The sequence below is a fragment of the Pristiophorus japonicus genome, chromosome 6 (assembly GCF_044704955.1).
Source record: "Pristiophorus japonicus isolate sPriJap1 chromosome 6, sPriJap1.hap1, whole genome shotgun sequence".
Lineage (NCBI taxonomy): Eukaryota > Metazoa > Chordata > Chondrichthyes > Pristiophoridae > Pristiophorus > Pristiophorus japonicus.
The window spans coordinates 11,955,529-11,972,797 of record NC_091982.1 but is presented as its reverse complement, the minus strand read 5'-3'; the positions used below and the strand labels follow the sequence as shown (position 1 = coordinate 11,972,797).

Here is a 17,269-nt window from a genome sequence, read left to right as displayed (position 1 = left end):
TTCAGTTTTACTGTGTGTGCTTTAGTATTGAAGGTGGTCTGTGAGATGAGATGTAGAGTTCTGTTGGTTGCTGAGGTTTAATAACACTGCTCACTACTGCCCCAAAAGCATTTCACTCAAACCTCTGGGTTCAGAGCAACAGAGACTGTGCTTTACCTGTTTGTGATGTTAAAACTTGTCAACCCATGCACGTCTGGAGCAATATAGGATGAGGGGAGAATATTCCATTGTATGTTGTAGATGACCCTTTGAGTACTGAAGGTACCCAGTACGCAGATACCTAGATCCTTTTCTATCCTGTTCGAGCTGCATTGACTCTGCACATTTCTAATTTGAGGCTGAGTCTTTGCGCAGACCCTCTAAATATTTCTTAATTCACATTATTCTCAGTATAAACTGAACAATTAATAATGGAATTTGATTTTTTTTTATTTTGATGCAGAAATGCTCCTGCAGAACTCAAAGGGTTAACAGCCACTCTGACTCAGGAGAAACAGCGCAAGAGAAAAGCCTGTCTGGAGTGTGCCCCTGGGTCTTTCTATATAAAGATATATAAATACCAATATTGATTTTATCATATCAAATATAAAATTTTTACTGAAATACCTTATTCACACCATATCAGTCTGAAATATATTTTCAAATGTACAGCGAAGGTAAAAGTGTGGAGTCTCGGTGGGATTGCTCACTTCATCATCCAGCCTAAATGACGATAACCAATTTACAGGTGCTGGATACAAGCCACCAGATATCAGGTTATCCTGAAGGAGATTCAGGAACACTTTATAATGTAGTCGCAGCATCTCTGGTGTTGTAATAAATTGCTTGTGATATCATGGAGGAGGCTGGCCGGACTCTGCCTATGTGCTTCTACCGTAATGGATGTTACAGTGCCTTTAAATACTGCTGTAACAGGGTCGTACAGTAAAGTGAAGCCCGGAACCATTTCTTAATAAGGACCAACTGGGACTTTCTTCCAGTTTACGAGATCTTTTCTGGCCCTGGTAAGCGTTCCATCTCACTTTGATCCCGCTGTGTGTTCTACGTTTAACGCATCTTTTTCTCCACCCTACCCTTTAACCACAATGTTTCTTTCAATCTCTGACTGACGGTGGAGCGTTTCTGCATCGAAATAAAATGATAACAAGATACTGTAGCTTCTGTTTATTCTCTGAGCCTCTACATTCATTTAAGGAAAATATTCACGTACTCTGTTCAAATGTTTTCTTCTAAATTTATTTGTGGGTTTCTTATAAAGCTGGAAAAGTAGGAAGATCACAGATATATTTCTTGTTATTAAAGCAATGAGATTTCTTTACTAATAAGAGGAACACCCTGTCCTTCTCATGCATTTTATTCCCCAGTTTCTCATCTCCTCTCCTGAAGGTGCTAACTCTTGTTGGGGTACAGTTTTGCGCACAGCAGCTATTTACATAGGCCCAGATTCACCCGAGAACTACACTTGATCTTTACCTTCTATGTGCAACAGCATGTGCGATTGCTTAAACAGGCACCACTCAAAAGTAAATATAGCACCTTTGAGTGCTTCACACAGTTAATGACCTTAGAAGTCCAGTGACTGGTATTATGTGGACGAATGTGGCTATTCCACCCCAGCAATGTCCCTCACAGTATTTTATTGCGATAAATGTATTAATACACACCTAGAAAGTGGAGTTTAGGGCAACATTGGAACACATACCAGGACAACAGCAAAGTATTGCTCCTGATCCCATTCAACTTGTTTCCTCATCCATATAAGAACATAAGAAATAGGAGTGGGTGTAAGGGTTAACTTCAAACCACCACTCGGCGTCTGTTAGCCTTAAAGTAAATGCAGTTTTATTCATTAATACAAGCCGGCAGAGGAGCTATTCCGTAAAAGAACGCTCAACGAAATGACTGGAGACATTGCCCTTTATACAATTTCAGATTAAGTCATTACACAAGTTACAATTAATACATGATGATTGATTAATACATCGCTGGCCAATCTGGCTTCTACATGCCTTAATTGGTAATTCCGGATATGGTTACTGTCGTTCATTTCTATCCTATCCTTATCTTGTTATTCAGTTCAGTTTCTATGTTATCTGTCTGTATTCTTGCCTCCCAAGGTCTTTGGTCCTTGAACTGGAAAGTTATTCAGTTCAGTTTCTATGTTATCTGTCTGTATTCTTGCCTCCCAAGGTCTTTGGTCTGTGAACTGGAAAGTTTTGCTTTCTCGTGGAATGTTCCCACAGTCTGTAGGTTCCTTTTTAAAATATGTTAGCTCAGTTTTAAAATGGCACAATGTTTTACTATTTTAAAGATTTGTAATTTCACCCTTCAGTCCCTCCTGTTGGTCCCTGATTATGTCTACATAATCAGCCGACCACATATACCTTCTGAGCCATCTGCTGGGGATGGTGATCAAATCTATTCCCTTTGGATCGCTCGTAATTCCGTCTTTTAACGGTGTCCCTACATGCTACCTGACCACTTCCCTGGGATTATTTGCAAGCTACATATATTTGTTTTTGTACATACAGAGCATAAGCTCGGGAGTCTTAGCTGTTTCCCTAACGCATTACAAAGTCATTCGCCTCCCTATTACACCTATATTATATAGTTAACAAGGGTGTTTGCAGTTCGTCTAGAACCATGCGGTTGTATATCCCTTGGATCTTACACATCAGATATAGTTGGATCACAATACATATCCCCACCACGACCATTGTTATCACAATCGGGTGCCACATTAAGTTGAGGACCGCGTAGGCCTTAGGTGACCAGCCCTTAAAAATGTCCCACCAGTGGTGAACTGTGAGGTCACTTAGTTCCTCCATCACTCGAATAAGTTCTTGTTTTGTGTAACTCATTACAACCTTTTATCTGAGTAACCGTTTCCTTTCTTCTCCCAGGTACTTGGTCACCTAAATGTGTTTTTTTAAAAAGGCCCTTAACTTTCTCAAGTCCACTACCGGGGGCAGTACTGATAGTCCTCTGGTGCTTCTATGTTGTGCAATATTCTTCCATTGTCCTATTTGGTAGGACTTGGTCGTTTTAACGTCGAAGATGACATATATTTCCTTCCGACACTCATTTACCGGGGGTTCCAATCGGTCCGTGTTTAAGTATACCATGTGGGTACTGGTTACACATATATAATTTTGTCCGATTTCATGTATTATGGTATAATTTAAGGGTTGCAGCTGCCATTCACAAGCTCCTGCTGTGCCTTCCATGCTGCATGGTTCCACCACTGGTGTATGTAGTGGGCATACTTGCCCGAATGGCCACTTTACACAGTCCATCCCTTCGTGCGTTTTATTCTTCGGGTCTCTCCATTTTCCATAAAACCGTGGCTTCCATAAGTTTTTACCGAATAGCTGTGGTAGGGTTACAAACTCACACCATATCTGACTATTAGTAACATTAGTCAACAACATAGTCATGTTACATCCCTCTCCATCACATTGCGTATGCTTCATATCTGGCTTGAGTGTTAGATTTCGTTGGTCAAACTGAAACAATTTAGCCCATCGTGGGGCATTCCCAGAGAATGCTATCCAGTCTAATTCAGCCCATTGTCCTTCCTTAATCAGGCCCATTATAAGGCAGTGAGTCTTATTGGTTTCCCGCGTTAAATTGGCCGATACCTGTTGCTGTTCCAGCTAGTTTTGTTTGCCCACTGCCATATCATTTTGTCTGGCACCCATCCCCGCAGGCTATTGGCCTGTAAGGGTTCCTGCCACACATCTGACAGCCTTATGGCATCTTTAGTCAATTGTCCCGCTTTCTGTATTTTATTCTGCAGCGTCTCGATATCCATTGAGTTTAATGCTCCTAGTCCCTTAACGTTCCTAACCCTCCTAGTACCGTATCTAGTACGTTTCGCCGATTACGAGTTTTTGTTATCTTTAGGGAAAGATCCGGGTTCTTACAATACCTGGGTACCACCTTTCGGTCGTACTGTATATTTATTGTTAAATTTATTGTTGAAGGGGCTATCAGTGCACTCAGACACGTATCGTGCAGCCTTTGTAAGTGTGGCATCCGTTCTTGGTTCGGACGGGGGTATTTTACACTTATCATGACCAGCCATGTACCCCTCGCGCCAAACTGTGAATTATTCATACACCTGGTCTCTGTCTCCCAAGGTTGCCTGTCTTCACTCTACTATTGTTATACTTCGTTTTGTTAGTACTCCAGGCTTTTTTCCGTATCTTGCTTATGTTTTGGGGAGTATTGTCGCAATCTTGCTGACACATCATCATCATCATCATAGGCAGTCCCTCGAAACGAGGATGACTTGCTTCCACGCCTAAAAAGGATGAGTTCACAGGTGTTTCAATGAAGGACCTAATATTCCGGATCCCGAACTACATCCTGAAGGGTGGAAGATGCCTGTGTGTGGATTTTTTTAACTTGTGGTGGCCTTTGCACATCAGCCACCACACGGGCTTAATAGAGCTGGGTCTTGGCCCAGTGGCAAGAGTTATCCAAGACGACTGGGGACCAGCTCTGCTGCACGGATCTAATGCGCACACATATCGCAGTGTGGGCAGGCCCGTGCTGCCGCTGGGCCCTGAAATCACGCCTCTCCTGGGCCCCGATCACATCCCTCCACAGTCTCTCGCCGCTCCTGCTGTATCTGCTCATGCTCCAATCACCGACCTGGACCTTGATGACATCACTCCTGCACCAGCTCGCGCTGCTCCTTGAAGTGGCATGCCACCACGCTGCTCCCAGGCTGGCGCCACCTACCTTGGTACACGTAACTACAAGCATACATGCACGCCATACATGCGCACACACACACACATACATACGCAATATAAACACGCTCACCAATACTATTATAGATCGATCAAAACAAGCAATATTCAGACCTGACAGCGGAAGGATACATTGCTATTAGCCACAGCCTCCCGTTGACCATCCCATTGACACATCATCCCGGGACCGTTGGCCTCCTATGTAAAGTTGAACATTACATTCTCGTTTTTATGGAGGATCAGTACAAAATTCCCAAAGACTGGTGCCGAATAGGTCCACCGTCTACAGTCAAACGTTATATTAAAAATACGACATTCACTTCCCGCGGGGCATGTATAGTTTCCCTGGGTTACATTTTGTTGGGACTTCCACATCATATAATGTTTAAGCCCTTTTCCTTCTAACTGTTGAGGCACTGGGAAGGCCAGAGCAGCCACTAACCCAGTCACCACCAGCACTATCCACAGGTTCATCCCGTTGTTTTCCGGCCTACTTCCGTGGTCGCCGGGTGCACCGTTACTGTGGGTTAAACCAGACGAGGGTTGTTTAATATTATATGGCTTTACCTGTGTCCAGTGCTTCCATCTAATCCCAGTGGGCTCCTGTCGACAAGCAAAAGTATCACTCATCATTAATACCGAGTATGGCCCCATCCATCGAGGCTCCATTCCCTTTCGTATCCCTGTTACCTTTATCATGACCTGTTCTCCTATTTTAGGTAATGTTTTGGGTCTCATTCCCTCATTCTGAATTTCTAGATCTCTTATCTGCTGTCTGCCTTTAACTTCTTTATTCATAGCCTGCACCTCTTGGTCTAGCTGGACCAAGTATCGCCTCAACCTATCCTGAATTGGTCCTGCTTCATCTGTCCCTCCGGCTAAGTCCTCTGGTAGTCTCATAGCCCGTCCAATGATCAGCTCATGAGGTGTTAGTCCCATTGTATAATGTTAGTAGTTGTTGCCTACAACATTGTGGAGCCACAACTTGCTCCTGGGGACCCCATACCCATATGTCACCCGTTTGGTGAGCCCCGTGCTTACTCCATTCACGTCTTTCTTCCTGATCGACACTATGGTGGACCTGTCCTATATTTATGTCAGTCTGAACATTGTTAATCATTACTGGTTGAATTTCAGCCTTAAATGCTGGCTCTGGTTTCCGTTCAGCTGCCGCTCATTTGGCTGCTAGGTCTGCAAACCGGTTCCCCAAGGTGGGTCGGTCTTAGGGGTGCATGTGGCCCTTACTAGTTAGTTTTGTGTGTGCTTTTACCTTGATTACCGCTGCTTCCCACGGTTCCTTTGCTGCTTTCACTTGCCTTTCTACTAGCCTTCCATGTTTTACCACCTCACCGGTAGATGTCACATGTTGTGAACCACCCCAAAAGCGTATCGACTGTATATATGTTTACTCGCTTTCCTTTAGCTGACTCGAGAGCCTTTATAAGAGCCACCAATTCTGCCACCTGAGCTGACTTGTCTCCTGGGAGTGCTCCTGCCATTATTGTCTCTCCCTCCTGTGTTACAACTGCCCACCCAATATGCGATTCTCCATCAATGTATTTTCTGGATCCATCCACAAATAAAGTCTCATCGGGGTTGTCCAATGGCTCTTCCTTTACCCCGCTATCTGTTTCCTCCTCTACTTGTTCTCTACAGCTATATTCCTCCCTTCTGTCAACACTCCGGTAGCGGGGTTAACTCCATTATGCTTTTTTATTATTATTGACTAGTCTGGGCAGCAATACAGCCTCCCACTTAGCCTTTCAGCTGTCCGAGATCGACGCAGCTTTCCAGTATTTAGTAATTCTACCAGGGTATGTTGTGTGTGCAAAATGGTCTGTCCCATCATCACTACTGGTTCGCTTACTTTGACCGCCCAAGTTGCACAGTCCAGGGTGGCCACACATCGGGGCATCCCTCTAACTACTGAGTCTTCGTTGAGTAGTAGGCTATAGGTCTCTGCTGGCCCCCATGTTCCTGCATTACCACGGCGGAATAACTTCCATCATCCTGATCACAATATAGGTGGAAAGGTTTTTTGGGATCTGGCAATCCTAGGGCGGGGGCCGACATCAGAGCTCTTTTTAGTTCCCCGTTCCTGTTCCGGTCCCCAATCTATCTTCTGTAGGGGGCCCCCAGTTCCTTTAATTAATTTCTGCATGGGTTCCGCTAGCATTGTGTAATGAGGTATAAAATTCCGACTATAATTAAAGAGTCCTAATACCTTCCTTATTCCCCCGGTTTACAATGTTCAGTTAACATTTTGTTACCTACTCATCTTGTGGCTTCAAGATAAATGCTCCTGACACTCGGATGCCACCCGCTAGGGGCTGCTTTACGTAGTTGTTGTACCCTTATATTCTTATGTTTCCATCGGCCCCCCCCCCCCCCCCACATTTCATATTTATACACGCACATGTGTCACCACTGACTAATATTTCATATGGTCCACTCCATCGTGGGATAATCCAGGTTTTCCTGGCAATTCTCTAACCATTGCCTTCACTCCAACCTCGGGCACTACTGCCTGGGGTTTTGTCCCTTTATCTTATCTTCATCCCTTTGTCTAACTTTTACTTTCTGCCACATCTCTTTCAACTGCTTGCTCAATTCCATCACATACTTCCTGATTCTATCTCATAATGGTCCCAATTCTGCCCCTCCTGTAACTATCCCCTCAGGTAACTTCATTGCTCATAGGGGGTTAATCCTGTCATTCGATTTGGTGTGGCGTGTAACCTCATTAGTATCGTGGGTAGTAATTCTGGCCAGGATTGTCTGGTTTCCTGTATTCAAAACAAATGATAGTTTATAAACTATCTTAACATACAAGTGCTCGCAATTCAAGTTCTCGCAAATCATTTCCGAAGCTACATCCATATCTTATCTCGTCTCCCCCAAACGGCATTTCTGTCTCTCATCAGAGAAAATGGCATTTTTAGATTGTTTCCAAACTTTTAAGGTTTTTTTTCCCTAAACTGTTGAGTATTATTTCTTTTAAAAAGGTTTCCAAACCCAAGATTTTCCAATACAACCAAAATGTTTATCAAGGAGAATCATCTAAAATATCTTAAAATCCCAATTCAAATAAAACGAGGGTGTAGCTTTTCTCAGCCTGTAGCCTTGAGAAACCCACGCAGGCGTTTGTTTAAAAAAAGGCATTACACTCTCCCTCCTTTCTTTATCTCATTCATAGACTAAATGTATTGTCTTTCAACCCAATGTAATCAATGATTACGTGTTTTCTTTTGACAAGTAAGTGAGCGTGTCGGAATTTTTTTAATAACAAGACCACTCATTTTTTTACTGGAATCCAATTAGAACGTCCAAATTTCTCGACACAAGAGCTGAAGCTTGTGTGTCGGTTCTATTTTCTTTTTTTTTAGCAAGGCTGATGTTTTTATCTTTTGTTAAACAAACCCATCATTTGTGCATTTCATCGCTCCGTAAATCATAATCAAAATAAATCTGCATTTCTAACTTAAAATGTAATTCAATTCTAGGTAAACAATAATTATTGCAACACTCAATTCATACTTTCATAAAACTTCCCACGTCCATGATAAATGGGTTAACCAGCTAGCTTCTGCACAGAAGTGGTGGAGCTTAAACAAACATAACAGACACTTTATTTTAAAGACAGCTATTCACACCAACTTTTCATTCAACAAAGTTTATTTTCCCTTTTTTTTATTAGTTTTTTTTTCAGCAACATATTTCTGATTCACTTGTTTTTCTTTGTCAGTCTCTGTCCCAACTGTCCAGTGGGCGTCATTCTCAAACTACTCACTTCTACTCTTAACCTCCATAATTGTAGGCACTGACTTATTACCATTAATCCGGCTTTGGCTGTTTTCTTATTTTTTCTGTTTCTCTCTACACCTATCTTTCCACTCCTCCTTTTCTTCTTGCTTTTGTGAAATCTCTATACACACTATAACCACCTCCTTCCCTTTGTTTCCCTTTCTTTGCAACCACCAGTTGAGTTTCCAGGGTATAATTTCTTCTTCATCATATCCTTCCTTAACCATTTTCCTCTTAACCTTTGCATATTTATCTCTCAGAAACTCTTCTGGTAGTTTGTACCTCACCCCTCCAAGGGCCTTGGCAGTTTCCTTTGCCCTTTCTAACTCCGGGGCATTTTCCCCAGTTCCTGTTTTTCCGCCTTTACTTATGCGGAGCCTTGTTTCTGGCTGGATAGCTAATCTGCCCTTACCGGGGACTCCCTGATATCTCGTATAAGTATTTATTCTCCCGACACATGTATTTACTTACAGTGCCCTGACGCGCCCCTCAACTGGATTTACCGGCTACACGGACTCCGCTTCAGATTCGTTGGATCTCTGGCCGGGCCTCAGGAGAAGAATTTCTCAAGGCTATTCTCTACTCACTCGGTCTTAGGTTGGTTCAGCTTTTGAGTCGAATTTTCCCATCCAGCAGACCCTGCTCGCAGTGCCAAATTGTAAGGGTTAACTTCAAACCACCACTCGGAGTTGTTAAAATAAATTTAGTTTTATTAATTAATACAAGCCGGCAGGGCAGCTATTCCGTAAAGGAACGCTCAACGAAATGTCTGGAGATAATGTCCTTTATACAATTTCAGATTAAGTCATTACGTAATTACGCAAGTTACAATTAATACATGATGATTGATTAATACTTCGCTGGCCAATCTGGCTTCTACATGCCTTAAATGGTAATTTCGGATATGGTTACTGTTGTTCATTTCTATCCTAACCTTATCTTGTTTTTCAGTTTAGTTTCTATGTTATCTGTCTGTATTCTTGTCTCCCAAGGTCTTTAGTCTGCGAACTGGAAAGTTTTGCTTTCTCGTGGAATGTTCCCACAGTCTGTAGGTTCCATTTTAAAATATGTTAGCTCAGTTTTAAAGTGGCACGATGTTTTACTATTTTAAAGATTTGTAATTTCCCTCTTCAGCGGGAGTAGGCCATTCGGCCCCTCGAGCCTGCTCCGCAATTTAATAAGATCATGGCTGATCTGATCATGGACTCAGCTCCACTTCCCTGTCCGCTCCCCATAACCCTTTATTCGCACATCACTCAAAAATCTATCTCCGCCTTAAATATACTATTCTGTTGTAGTATCACAATCTGACTAGTTTCTATCATTTTCCAAGCTCAAATTTACGCCCATGCTCTATAGACTGATGAGCTCATCCACTTGCAGCTTCTACATCGCTGACTGCAGTAAATACTGTATCACGGATTGACCTACCTGCATAGAAACATAGAAAATAGGTGCAGGAGTAGGCCATTCGGCCCTTCGAGCCTGCACCGCCATTCGATAAGATCATGGCTGATCATTCCTTCAGTACCCCTTTCCTGCTTTCTCTCCGTACCCCTTAACCGTAAGGGCCATATCTAACTCCCTCTTGAATATATCCGATGAACTGGCATCAACAACTCTCTGCGGCAGGAAATTCCACAGGTTAACAACTCTCTGAGTGAAGAAGTTTCTCCTCATCTCAGTCCTAAATGGCCTGCCCCTTATCCTAAGACTGTGTCCCCTGGTTCTGGACTTCCCCAACATCGGGAACATTCTTCCCACATCTAACCTGCCCAGTCCAGTCAGAATCTTATATGTATCTGACTGCAGGAAACACGATACCGGGATTGATCAGCTCCTGTATATCTGACTGCAGTAGTCTATATCAGGAATTAATTGGTTGCAGCTGTTGCATATCTGACTGCAGTAAACACTGTATCAGTGATCAATCGCTTGCAGTTTCAACGTATCTGCAGTAAACACTATCAGGGATGGATCACATGCAGTTACATAAAAACATAAGAATTAGGAGTGGGCCATTCGGCCCCTTGAGCCTGCTCCGCCATTCAATGAGATCGTGGCTGATCTTCTACCTAAGTTGGGTGGCAGTGTGAGCTGCGAGGAGGATGCTATGAGGCTGCAGAGTGACTTGGATAGGTTAGGTGAGTGGGCAAATGCATGGCAGATGAAATATAATGTGGATAAATGTGAGATTATCCACTTTGGTGGTAAAAACAGAGAGACAGACTATTATCTGAATGGTGACAGATTAGGAAAAGGGGAGGTGCAACGAGACCTGGGTGTCATGGTACATCAGTCATTGAAGGTTGGCATGCAGGTACAGCAGGCGGTTAAGAAAGCAAATGGCATGTTGGCCTTCATAGCGAGGGGATTTGAGTACAGGGGCAGGGAGGTGTTGCTACAGTTGTACAGGGCCTTGGTGAGGCCACACCTGGAGTAGTGTGTACAGTTTTGGTCTCCTAACCTGAGGAAGGACATTCTTGCTATTGAGGGAGTGCAGCAAAGGTTCACCAGACTGATTCCCGGGATGGCGAGACTGACCTATCAAGAAAGACTGGATCAACTGGGCTTGTATTCACTGGAGTTCAGAAGAATGAGAGGGGACCTCATAGAAACGTTTAAAATTCTGACGGGGTTAGACAGGTTAGATGCAGGAAGAATGTTCCCAATGTTGGGGAAGTCCAGAACCAGGGGACACAGTCTAAGGATAAGGGGTAAGCCATTTAGGACCGAGATGAGGAGGAATTTCTTCACCCAGAGAGTGGTGAACCTGTGGAATTCTCTATCACAGAAGGTTGTTGAGGCCAATTCACTAAATATATTCAAAAAGGAGTTAGATGAAGTCCTTACTACTAGGGGGATCAAGGGGTATGGTGAGAAAGCAGGAATGGGGTACTGAAGTTGCATGTTCAGCCATGAACTCATTGAATGGCGGTGCAGGCTAGAAGGGCCGAATGGCCTACTCCTGCACCTATTTTCTATGTTTCTAACTCCACTTTCCTGCACTATCCCCATGTCCCTTGATTCCCTTAATATCCAAAAATCTATCAATCCCTGTCTTGAATATACTCAAAGACAGAGCCTTCGCAACCTTCTGGGGTAGAGAATTACAAAGATTCACCATCCTCTGAGTGAAGAAATTTCTCCTCATCTCAGTCCTAAATGGCTGATCCCTTATTCTGAGACTGTGACCTCTGATTCTAGATACCTCAGCCAGAGGAAACATCCTCCCTGCATCTACCTTGTCAAGCCCTGTAAAAATGTTGTGTGTTTTAATGGGACCACCTCTCATTCTCCTAAACTCTAGAGAATGTAGGCCTAATCTACTCAATCTCTCCTCATAGGACAATCCCCCCATCCCAGGAATCAGTCTGGTGATCCTTTGTTGCACTCGCTTTTGGGGCAAGTAAATCCTTCCCTAGGTAAGGAGACCAAAACTGTACACAATACTCCAGGTGCAGTGTCACCAGGGCCCTATATATTTGCAGTAAGACGTCTTTACTCTTATACTCATATCTCTTGTAATAAAGGCCAACAAAACATTTTCTTTCTTAATTGCTTGCCGTACCTGCATGTTAACTTTCAGTAATTCGTGTACAAGGATACCAGGTTCCTCTGAACACCAACCTTTGTCAATCCCTCACTATTTAAAAAATACTTTGCTTTTCTATTTTTCCTATCAAAGTAGATAACTTCACATTACTCCACATTACATTCCATTTGCCGTGTTCTTGCCCACTCATTTATCCTGTCTATAGCCCTTTGAATCCTCCTCACAACTTACATTCCCACTTAGCGTTGTGTCATCAGCAAACTTGGACATGATACATTTGGTCCCCTCATCTAAATCATTGATACAGATTGTGAATAACTGGGGCCCAAGCACAGATCCTTGAGGCACCCCACTAGTTACAAACTGCCAACCCGAAAATGACGCGTTTATTTCTACTCTATGTTTTCTGTCCATTAACCAATCCTCAACCCATTACCCCCAATCCCATGAGTCCTCATTTTGTTCAATAACCTCTTATGTGGCACCTTATTGAATGCTTTCTGAAAATCCAAATACACCACATCCACTGGCCCCCCCGTATCTATTGTAATAGTTACAACCTCAAAAAAATGCTAACAGATTTGTCAAACATATTCTCCCTTTCATAAATACGTTTTGACTCTCCCCAATTCTATTATTATTTTCTAAGTGCCCTGTTACCATGTCCTTAATAATAGAATCTTGCATTTTTCCTTCGACTGATGTCAGACTAATTGGTCTGTAGTTCCCTGTATTCCCTCTCCCTCCTTTCTTAAATATGCGGGAACCATTCTAGAATCTATGGAATTTTAGAAGATGACAACCAATGCATCCATTATCTCTATAGCTATCTCTTTCAAAACCCCAGGATGTAGGCCATCAGGACCAGGTGATTTATCGGCTTTCATTAATTCCTCCAGTGCTATTTTTTTACTAATACTAATTTCTATCAGTTCCTCGTTCTCACTAGACCCTTATTTCTGAGAGGTTTTTCATGTCTTCCGAAGACAGACACAAATTATTTGTTTAGTTTCTTTGCCATTTCCTTATTCCTCATTATAATTTCTCCTGTCTCATTTGCGAATCCTTTCCTTTTTACATACCTATAGAAGCTTTTACAGTCTGTTTTTATGTCTTTCGCTAGTTTACTCTCCTATTCTATTTTCCCTTTATCAATTTCTTGGTCCTTGCTGAATTCCAAAATCTACCCAATCCTCAGACTCGCTGCTCTTTTTCACAACGTTATAAGCCTCTTCCTTTGAACTTCGCTTGTTAGCCACGGTTGGACCACTTTTCCTGTGGGGTTTTTGTTCCTTAAAGGAATGTATGTTAGTTGTAAATTATATATTCTTTAAATGCTAATTTTCCCATATATCTGACTGCAGTAAACTCTGTATTGGGATCGATCACATGCAGCTCCCATATATCTGACTGCCACATTCTCGGCCAGCCCCTCGACCTTGCCGTCTCTCGTGGCCTCGCTACACCCATCGTGTCAGTCGCAGATAAGCTGATCCCTGACCACTTCCTTATATTGCTCTCTATCCACATTCCCCTTCCACCCCCGCCCCCCAACCCTACCTGCTTCAGTGTCTGCCCCTGGAAAAAACTCTCTCCTGATTCTCTTACAACTGAACTTTTCAACTCCCAACTGTCCAGCCTTTGGCCCTCCATTCACCATGACATTTCTGTAGCTACCGATCTGCTCAATCACACCCTCATCATCACCTATGATGGCCTAGACACTGTTAAAACAATTACTCTCACCCTGGCCATTCCCCCTGGTACACAAGAACACAAGAAATAGGAGCAACAGTAGGCCATTTGACACCGCCATTTAATAAGATCATGGCTGATCTAACCATGGACTCAGTTCCACTTCCCTGCCTGCTCTCCATAACCCTTTGTTCCCTTATCGCTCAAAAATCTGTCTATCTCTGCCTTAAATATATTCAATGAGCCAGCCTCCACAGCTCTCTGGGGCAGAGAATTCCACAGATTTACAACCCTCAGAGAAGAAATTCCTCCTCATCTCAGTTTTCAATGGGTGGTCCCTTATTCTGAGACTATGCTCCCTAGTTTTAGGTTCCCGTATGAGTGCAAATATGCTCTCTGCATCCAACTTGTTCAGCCCTCTCATTGGGCCCAAGTTTCCACGTGATTTGCGCCTGATTTTTAGGAGCAACTGGTGGAGAACGGACTATCTTAGAAATCGCAATTCTCCACATTTTTTTTTCTGCAGTTCTAGTCAGGTAGAACAGTTCTACTTTGGAACAAAATTTTTTCTTCAAAAGGGGGCGTGTCCGGCCACTGACGCCTGATTTCAAAGTTTCCACAGTGAAAACGTACTTCAAACTAAGTTAGAATGGAGCAAGTGAAGATTTTTGTCGAACTGAAAAAACCTGTCCTACACATTAAAAAATCAGGCGCAGTTTACAAATTAGGCGTCCAGAACGAGGGGGGGGGAGGGGGGGGGAGGGAAGTCATTAAATTCTACAATAAATCCTTAGTTATACTTATACAAATATTATACAAATAAATCCAACCTGAATAAACATTTATAAGCAAAGAAAAGATTAAATAAACCATCTTCCTACCTGTGTGAAAGTGCTTCAGGCACGAAGAATGTTGCAGTCAGCCTGAGGCGCCCGTTCTTCCCGCGGGGGGGGGGGGGGAGAGGAGGCGCCCATTCTTCCCGCGGGGGGGGGAGAGGAGGCGCCCGTTCTTCCCGCGGGGGGGGGGGGGGGGGAGAGGAGGCGCCCATTCTTCCCGCGGGGGGGGGAGAGGAGGCGCCCGTTCTTCCCGCGGGGGGGGAGGAGGCGCCCGTTCTTCCCGCGGGGGAGGGGGGGGGGAAGAGAGGAGGCGCCCGTTCTTCCCTCGGGGGGTGGAGGAGGCGCCCGTTCTTCTCGCGGGGGAGGGGGGGGGGGCGAGAGGAGGCGCCCGTTCTTCTCGCGGGGGGAGGGGGAGAGAGGAGGCGCCCGTTTTTCCCGCGGGGGAGGGGGGGGGGGAAGAGAGGAGACGCCCGTTCTTCCCGCGGGGGAGGGAGGAGGCGCCCGTTCTTCTCGCGGGGGGAGGGGGCGAGAGGAGGCGCCCGTTCTTCCCGCGGGGGGTGGAGGAGGCGCCCGTTCTTCTCGCGGGGGGAGGGGGCGAGAGGAGGCGCCCGTTCTTCCCGCGGGGGAGGGAGGAGGCGCCCGTTCTTCTCACGGGGGTGGGAGGGGAGGGAGGAGGCGCCCGTTCTTCCCGCGGGGGAGGGAGGAGGCGCCCGTTCTTCTCACGGGGGTGGGAGGGGAGGGAGGAGGCGCCCGTTCTTCCCGCGGGGGGGAGGGGGAGAGAGGAGGCGCCCGTTCTTCCCGCGGGGGGGTGGGGGCGAGAGGAGGCGCCCGTTCTTCCCGCGGGGGAGGGAGGAGGCGCCCGTTCTTCCCGCGGGGGGTGGGGGGAGGAGACAGTGAGAAGGCTGCAAGTGCTGATGTGCTGATGGCAATGTGCTTTTATTAAAAAATGTTCAAAAATTAAACAGCTACAAAAAACTACAAAAATGGCCGAGTGCCAATGTTTCCTTCACACTGCGCGTGCGCGAACGCTCCAACGCGCACGCGCAGCGTTGCTGGCAGGAAAAAAACTAATTTAAATAGTACCCGCCCCCTCCCACTTACAAAATCGGCGCGAGTGTAGGCTCCGCCCCCCTGGGCGCCGCGCCAGGCAGACAAGGAGCTGCAGGGCGCTCCAGAATTGAGAGTTTTTTTTCCGCCGCCGTTTTAGGCGCGAAAAACGGGCGCCCAGCTCGGAGGGGCACCTGTTTTTTATCGTGTGGAAAATTGGGCCCATTATATTACATGTTTCGATAAGATCATGTCTCATTCTTCTGTACTCCAATGAGTATAGACCCAACCTACTCAACCTATCTTCATAAGTCAACCTGTTCTCTGAACAGCCTCCAATGCAAGTATATCCTTCCTTAAATACGGAGACCAAAACTGTACACAGTACTCCAGATGTGCCCTCACCAATACCCTGTACAGTTGCAGCAGGACTTCTCTGCTTTTATACTCTATCCCCCTTGCAATAAAGGCCAGCATTCCATTTGCCTTCCTGATTATTTGCTGTACCTGAATACTAACTTTTTGTGTTTCATGCACAAGAACCCCCAGGCCTCTCTGCACTGAAACACTTTGCAATTTTTCTCCATGTAACTTACAATCTGTTTTTCTGTTTTTTCTGCCAAAGTGGATAACCTCACATTTTCCTACATTATACTTCATCTGCCAAATATTTGCCCACTCACTTAGCCTGTCTATATCCATTTGCAGATTTTTTGTGTCCTTCTCACAATTTGCTTTCCCACCCATCTTTGTATCATCAGCAAACTTGGCTACATTACACTCGGTCCCTTCATCCAAGTCATTAATATAGATTGTAAATAGTTGAGGATCCAGCACCGATCCCTGCGGCACCCCACTAGTTGCTGTTTGCCAACCGGAAAATGACCCATTGATCCCAACTCTCTGTTTTCTTTTAGTTAGCCAATCCTCAATCCATGCTAATATATTACCCCCAACCCCGTGAACTTTTAGTTTGTGCATTAACCTTTTATGTGGCACCTTATCGAATGCCTTCTGGACATCCAAAGAGACCACATCCACACTGCAGCCCTGATCCTCGCTCCCTTAAGTTCAGGGGACACAGACTTGAACACACATGGTGACAACTGGTTTAGCCATTCACCGCCAGACCGGGCTGGACCACATAAGGCACTATCAGGTCCTGCTCTCATCTGGCAAAATTGCTCACTACTCCAGACTGGAATGTAAAGATAAATCCCGGCTTCTATTTTCCACTGCTAACCCGTCTTTTGAAACCCTCAGCTCCGTGTAAGGTGCTCATGGACTTCCTTGTCTCTAAGATTGAGACCATCCGTTCAGCCGCCTCTGCTTCTTCCCTTCCTTCCCCTAGCCCACCGCGCCAAGCTTTCTCTAAAGATCCCCCCCTGCCCTAGCCCTGACCTCACATCTTTCTCGAGTTTCTCTCCGATCTCCCCTCATGACCTTTCCAAGCTCATCCTGTCCATGAGACCCACTTCCTGCTCCCTTGACCCTATTCCCATCAAACTGCTGAACACCCAACTTCCTTTTCTGGCTCCCATGTTAGCTAACATTGTTAACGGTCCTCTCTC

The 17,269-nt window shown here is 44.9% G+C and overlaps 1 long non-coding RNA gene across 1 annotated transcript; it reads right to left on the bottom strand.

The window, feature by feature from the left end:
• Window positions 1–1,819: 1,819 nt before the first annotated feature.
• LOC139265552 (uncharacterized) lies at window positions 1,820–9,337 on the bottom strand. The gene is made up of 2 exons (XR_011593574.1): window positions 9,036–9,337; window positions 1,820–5,280 (listed from the first exon to the last, which is right to left on the bottom strand). It is a non-coding gene; the product is annotated as an uncharacterized lncRNA (long non-coding RNA).
• Window positions 9,338–17,269: the final 7,932 nt, after the last annotated feature.